The sequence below is a fragment of the Colobus angolensis genome, unplaced genomic scaffold (genome assembly GCF_000951035.1).
Source record: "Colobus angolensis palliatus isolate OR3802 unplaced genomic scaffold, Cang.pa_1.0 Scaffold289, whole genome shotgun sequence".
Lineage (NCBI taxonomy): Eukaryota > Metazoa > Chordata > Mammalia > Primates > Cercopithecidae > Colobus > Colobus angolensis.
In genome coordinates, this window is record NW_012116143.1 from 2,871,832 (window position 1) to 2,879,016 (window position 7,185).

General features: G+C 37.1%; 1 long non-coding RNA gene across 1 annotated transcript in view; it reads right to left on the reverse strand.

Moving 5' to 3' along the window:
- The window catches only part of LOC105516739, a 9,204-nt gene extending 8,555 nt beyond the window's left edge, over positions 1 to 649 (reverse strand). Inside the window, exon 1 of the long non-coding RNA XR_001002536.1 lies at positions 516 to 649. This is a non-coding gene — a long non-coding RNA (uncharacterized LOC105516739). The remainder of the gene's footprint in view (positions 1 to 515) is intronic.
- Between the last annotated feature and the right edge of the window lie 6,536 nt (positions 650 to 7,185).

Here is a 7,185-nt window from a genome sequence, read left to right on the forward strand (position 1 = left end):
AAAAAAAAAAAAAAAAAAAAAAGAAAACAAAAGAAAACAAAAGTAATACCTACAAATTTGAAAAAACCAAAACACCAATAACCATATTAAAACTTTTCAGAGTTTTTCTATGGTTAAGCATTAACATCTTTGAATTACATTTGTTTGAATGATCAATCCTTAGATATAAATAAAACAATTCTAATATTGGAAGTTAGTAGTGCCTTGGGTTGATTAGTTCAGTTCAAAGAAGTGGTTGCCCAGCTTTAATCTTTCTGGATATAATTATCTGCAGTGTGATCTTTCTTCCCTTGCTCAAGCTAACAAGGGGACAGGAAGCAGCAGAGGCTAAGAAGACTGCATTAAATAACTTTATTGCCCTATGTCTGAGTTTCCTCACCTGCAAATAGGGGATTAATAGAGCTTACCCATCTTCTGAGGGCACTGGTGAATTAACTAATTAATAATCATATGATGCTGAACAAAGGCTGAGGATTATTATTAGAGAAGAAAAAAACTCTATCATCAGAGCATACCTTTCTGGCATCTGTTACCTTGGTAACCAGATTTGCAGGTGCAACTACCATTTTTGGCACTGCATTCCAGGGTATGCTTCTCCACACACTGACATTCTGAAGTGCAGCCAGATCCGTAGGCACCCTTGGGACAGTGTGCAAGCAAATTGAGGCAAAGCGGTCACCTGAAAACCACGCTTTGTTTATTTTAAATTGTTAGTGCATAGGCATGTAGTTCTGTGGGGCCTGATTATGGGGAAAACAAGAGGATCATCCTGACTGCCAAAAAAAAAATAAGGAAACAAGTGTCTTTTAAATCAGGCAATTCATTTGCTTTTTGGCAACTGGACATGAACAGTGAAGCCTGAACTACTTAAAAGGCTTTGGTGCTTCCGGGAGAGAAATTGCTTCTCAATGTGCTCCATTGGTGCCTATAGTTAATATTCTCCAAAGAAAGCTAAGGCCTGCCAGGCCCCATATTCATCCTGCTGCAGCATGGAAATGACGGACAAGCACTTATGAGAAGGCTGGCCGTTATTTTCATTCCCTTCCATTCTATGGTAATCGCAAATAATTTTACGTCGTGTAGATAACACAAAGCTTTCATGGTGACAGCAGCGTTATCTTGGCCACATCTTTGGCAAATGGTACTTGCCTTCCTGTCATTATTTTCTCTATGTCATTGAGTGTTAGGGATGGAATACAAAAAAGTCGCACCTTTGCATTCAGGAAAACATATCCATAGTTTTCTCTTTAAGAAGTGTTACAGCAATTCAATTCCTTTTCTGAAATATCCCTCTGACATTTTTTTTCTCCCCTATTACAGACGTCCAAGTGACATATCAAGTAAAAAATCCTTCAAGTTGGCCTCCAGACTCAAGGTAATTACAATATCTGCCCACATAGGCTTTGCTGTAGAAAGCTGCCTAGAGAGAACACTTGACTTTCCAGTGGATGGAAAGAGACATTGGTAGAGATCATTCAAAGTGGTGGTTATGATGCCACCATGTAGGACCATCCTAGTCCCAGTTGCCAGGGATAGTACAGAGTTACCTCTAAAGTTAACAGAGTCCTTTTCAGGTTTCCCAATGTAGATAACAAATTATATGATCCTCTATTTCCTTTTCTATGGCTTCCAAGTTTTGGATCCTTTCCTACACCCACCAGGTCCCAGGGTCTCTCAGGCCATTGCCTGCCTTAATGTAGGCCTCTTCTTGCTCATTCCTAAATCCTCACTCAGGATTGTCCTTCATGCCCTATTCTTTCTGGTTCGGCACATAGAATTATAGCTCAGAAGACAACACAGACACAGAGAAATGCTTAAATGTGACCATTTGTATATCAAGAACGTCTCATTACTGGAGTATATTTGGAAATAAGGAAAAGTGAAAGAAGTAATCTCTTACACAGTGCCCATGCAGGGTTTGTAAGGCATTGAAATGTGTCCACCAAAAATTCATATGTTGAAGTTCTAACCCTTCAGTACTTCAGAATGTAAATTTATTTGAAACGGAATCATTGCAGACATAAGTAGTTAAGATGAAGTCATACTGGAATGGGATGGCCTCTAATTCAATATGACTACTGTCCTTATAAATAGGGAGTATTTGTATGCAGAGACATGTACCATATGAAGATTGAAGTTATGTTGCCACAAGCCAAGGAACTACCAGAAACTAGGAGAGAGGCCTGGAACAGATCAGTCCCTAGCACCTTCAGGGGGTTGTGGACACCTTGATCTTGGATGTCTAGCTTACAGAACTACAAGGCAATAAATTTCTGTTGCTTAAATCATTCAGTTTGTGGTACTTTGTTATGGCGGGACTAAAAAAAGAATATATAGAGTTGCAAACTCAAGTTCCTGAAGTCCAGGAAAGTGACATTAATCAATAAATCTTCAAGTCCAAGCAATAAGGGAGTTGCAAAGAACTAGAATGTATCTGTTTTTCCTAAAGATAGTCATATTCAAAATGCTAACTACCACCACCACCACCAACACAACAAACATATTTGTTGAATTTTTTCCTGTGCCTCAACTCCTCACAGCATGCAAATGAATAAATATCTACTATGCCAATATTATTAAACCCTAAAAACTTCAACCTGATGTTTCTGAAAAGTTAGCCCTTTACATTTTTGACCAGATCAATAATGATTCAATTATTTTTGCCATAATATCTGAAGTAACCTTTTTACATATTCTAAAGTTAATACTAAAAGTAGGATGTGTCTTGTTACACTACGGGAACAATAATACAAATATTATCGTTTTTTCTAGGTCAGTCTTCTTCTCTTGGCATATCCTAGGAGGTACATAACATTCTGGAACATACCATCTGCACCTCTATTGCTCATGGTTTCCCACACCTTTCCCCTTCTCTTCTATGTTGCTTGTCTAAGCCTAATGTTTCCTCATGCTCCAGGTTCAGTGTTCTATTATGACTTCACTGACTCTCTTATTGGTATATTTATAATTTATCTTTCCTATGGATATGGCTTTTATAAAATAGACAAGAATCATGGACATTCACTAAAAATAAAACATAAGACTCTAAAAGGTGTCTGTTATTAAGAGATGGCTATGGTATTAAGTCGTTCTACGGTTAGAATGTTTTTGTCCTCCCAAAATTCATATGTTAAAATCCTAACTCCCAGGGCTATGGTATTAGCAGTGATTAAGTGATTATGTCATGAAGGTAGGGTTTTCATGAATAAAATGAGTGCTCTTAAAAGAGACCCCAGAGAACTGCCTTGCCCCTTCCACCATGCATGAGAACACAGTGAAAAGATGCCATCTAAGAACTAACAAGTAAGCCCTCCCCACATGTCAAATCTGGTGTCTTGATTTTAGTCTTCCCAGTCTCCAGAACTGTGAGAAACAAGTATTTGTTGATTATGTACAACCTGGCTTATGGCATTCTGTTGTAGCAGCCCAAATGGACTAAAATACTGAAGTTCAATCAGGAAAGATTTTCAGAGGCATTAGTCTGTCAACAAAAAGAGAAGAGGATGTGAAATAGGTAGAGGATCAGGGTGAAGATAGTTTCAGGCTCATAGATACTTGCACATAGCATCAAGGTGGGATGGAGAACATTCAGAATTATCCCACTGGGAGAAATTCCAAAAGTTACTGATGGGTTCAAGTATTTGTTAGTGATTGTGTTTTCTTGTATCCTTTGAAAAATGTGATTAATAGTCAAAATGCAAAATTAGAAATCTTAGAGAATGAGACTGCTTCACCCTGGAACAGAGAAATAAAAGAAACTTGTTCTGGCCCGAGGTATTCAACTTTGGTAAACTATCAAACATCTATTTAAACAGACTATTAACAATCCACTCCCATTAACTAAGGTAAATATTAACCAGATGTAAAACAAAATTAGAAACATTCTTCTTTCATTTATCAAAATCTAGATTCTATAATTCAAAGAGGCTAAATGCTATAACATATTTGTCATATATATAAAACTATAAAAAACATTTTTTGCTGTCTTCCTTTGTGTGACAGTAGTCTCTGCACTTTTCTGTGCTTTCATGCTTTACACAGAGAGCAAATTAATTGCCTGCAAGCTACGCAGATGACAAAACCACCCATAGCAGCCTGGCTCACACATATGGGTGCCATACATCCCGTGGCAATGGCCATTGTTGGCACAGTTACGTTTCCTTTTGCAGTTCTTCCCAAAGAACACTTTTGGCCATCCTGGAGGGTGAGAGGACAAATGAAGAAAATATTAACCCACATGAAAAACTTGCTAGAGTTATTGTTATAGGAAGTCAGGAGATTGAGAAAGGTGAAACGTTTCCAATCTGGTTGAAGCGAGGCTAGAGAAATATTTTTAAAACCACCAAGATGATTCTGTATCCTCTGCCTAAAATCCTACAATGACTCGTCATTGCTGTCAGGTCAAAAATACCAAACTTAATAAGACTGGGGCCCCTGAGCTTGCTGACCTCATGTTGCACTACCCTCTCCCTGTCTGCCTGTGCTCCGCTGGCCTCTGCGGGTTTCACAGTGCATCCCATGCCTTCCTGCCACCTCCTAATCAGGAAAGCCCTTTCCCCACTCTTCCAGTGTTTTATCTCTCCACATTTTGCAGGCTTTTGCTTATATGCCCCTTCTCCATAAGTCTCTCTCCCAAGCTCATACAGTCTACATTGTCCTCATGGTCAAACCTCCAACCACATATTAATATTTAACTTGTAATCCCTACCAGTATTTGTAATTTATGGTTGCCTTGAAGAAAATCGCAAGTTCCACATGGAAGCATAAGAATATATATTTTTTTCTTTTTTGCTATCATATCATAATGTCTGGTGCCATTCCTTGCAACCACTTAATGTATTTTTTAAATAAATAAATGAATATTGCTCACAAAGATAAGTAACTGAAATGCCAGCAGGAACCTTACTGCATCTCAGAAAGTGAAGTAAACTGGGTTTCCAACTCCCCAATTCCATCAACTGTGAGAAGCTAATAAACTCCTCATGATTTCTGGCAATCCCTAGAGACTTATATCCTCACTGACTCTGTGCCTTCAGCTTTTGTGCCTGTACAAACAGGTTCTTTTTTTGTGCTTTATCAACCCATGTAGGAATTGTGGCCTCTTCACTGGTTTACACACACACATACACACACACACACACACACAATCTATGCACAGTACTCATTGGTATTTTGTGAGTTTTTTTATCTATCATCTCTTTTTCTCTCTACCTCCTCCCCTTTTCTTCTCTAATTTTCATCTGTCTTCCTCCCTGGTTTCCCCAAGGAACTCCATTGTTCTTCATTTTGTTATGCAGAGAAAATAACTTCTCCTAAGCTCCTACATCTAAACCTGTATACATAAATGTAAGTTTTTGCTTGGTAGAAGAAAAAGGCTTTCTCTGTAAGAGGATTCATCCTGCTTAGATCACAGTTGGAGATTTAAGTATCACTTATTTTGTTGTTACACATATCATTGTGTAATAACAAATTGCACTCTTTTATATAGAGAGAGACACAGCTTTCACAGCCTTTTACTTCTTCAGAAAAAGGCCATTTTGAAAAATACACATGCAACTTTCACTTAGTTTATTTCCCATTAGAAACCCCAAGAACTTAAAGAGTTATCTTACTGACTGGCACCAGACATTCCTTCCGTCTTCACAAGTTTTCCCATGAACCCCTGGGGGGCTCTGGCACTGCCCAGTCAGAAGATCACAGGTGCCTCCATTCTAACAATTACAGATGCTGCCACATTCTTTCTCATTGGTCTCTGGGGAACAAGCTATGAAGAAAATAGAGAAGATGAACAAGTACTGGAACATATGTTTTCTGATACAAATGGAGGGAAAAAATAGCTTGCCCTTCTTTCAGGATAGATACCAAGTAATTAAAAACTCAGTAGCTTACAGACCCAGGAAAAATTTCTGGCTTGTTCCTAGATTGTATAGCACAATCACTCCCATGGGATTACTGATACAGCTAGTTAAAATAATGATGACTGAAGAAATTGCTAACAAGCTTCAAATGCAAAATTTATCTTATTTCTTAAACTCTAACCCTCACACTTTAAAAGCTACTCAGACATCTTTGCTGGACAATTCTAACCAACCCTAAGGAGAAACAAACTGCATCTTCTATTTTGAAAACTGAGGGAAAATACTTTTAAAATATCATGTATTTTGAACCAGGAATGAATGCAGCTAAGGTTCTCATGGAGGTCCCGAGGTAGTTTGCATTGTCAAAGATAAGATAAAGTCAGGGAAACAACAGTTTTCATTAGTTTGTTGGTATTTTTGTTTTTAGTGCTCTATAAAAACGATAAATTGGGAAAAATGTTAGTGACCATATTTTAATGTAAGCAAATGTAGCTTACATCAAAATAATTTCAGTAATCATTGTAATTGCAATTTTCTCATAACAGGCTAAAAGTTATAAAATTACATTTATAAAATCTGTTCCATTCACCCCCTGTTCCCATTTCAGATGGTAATATGGAACTTGGCTTCTTATTCACCCTTTTCTTTGCTTTCAAGCCATAGGTTGCTATGAAAGGGAAAAAAGGAAAGAATAAAACAAAAAAGAGAGCCTAGCAACAAACATTTGTTGTGGCCTATATTATTAATTCACATTTTGTTAGCGTTTGCATTTTAATAGTAACTACAGAAGGGGCAATTTTAAAAAACTGACCTGTAAAATGAAGCTAAGGAAGTTTAAATGGCTTGCACAGTGTCTGGATTATGGCAAGTCGTCAATATAGATAAACCAACACTATAATTTGACACTCCCTCACAAAGTAAATGGAGGTTATCATATAGTCTATAGATTTGCCAAATACTTCATTAGATCAAACAGTGCAGAGATTCTGGGGAAGAAAAATGTAAAACAAACACATGTCCCAAACCATAGCTGGATGATGTAAAAAAAAAGTCATACATCTCTCCTCCCAAGTTTTAGTCTACTCATTTGTCATACGAAAAATACTCCTATCTTTCCTTTCCATCAGATAGAGTCTCACAATAATAAATGATTTCGATATGAAATCTTTCATAAGAAATGGGGTTCTAAAAATGTGCTTTTAAAATTAAATAATATGTGGTCATTTTAAAATTGTTTCAATATAATTATTTGAAGAAACCTCTAAGAAATCAAAGTAGATATTTTCATTATAGACTAATAAATATATTGGGCTAGAAGATCTACTCA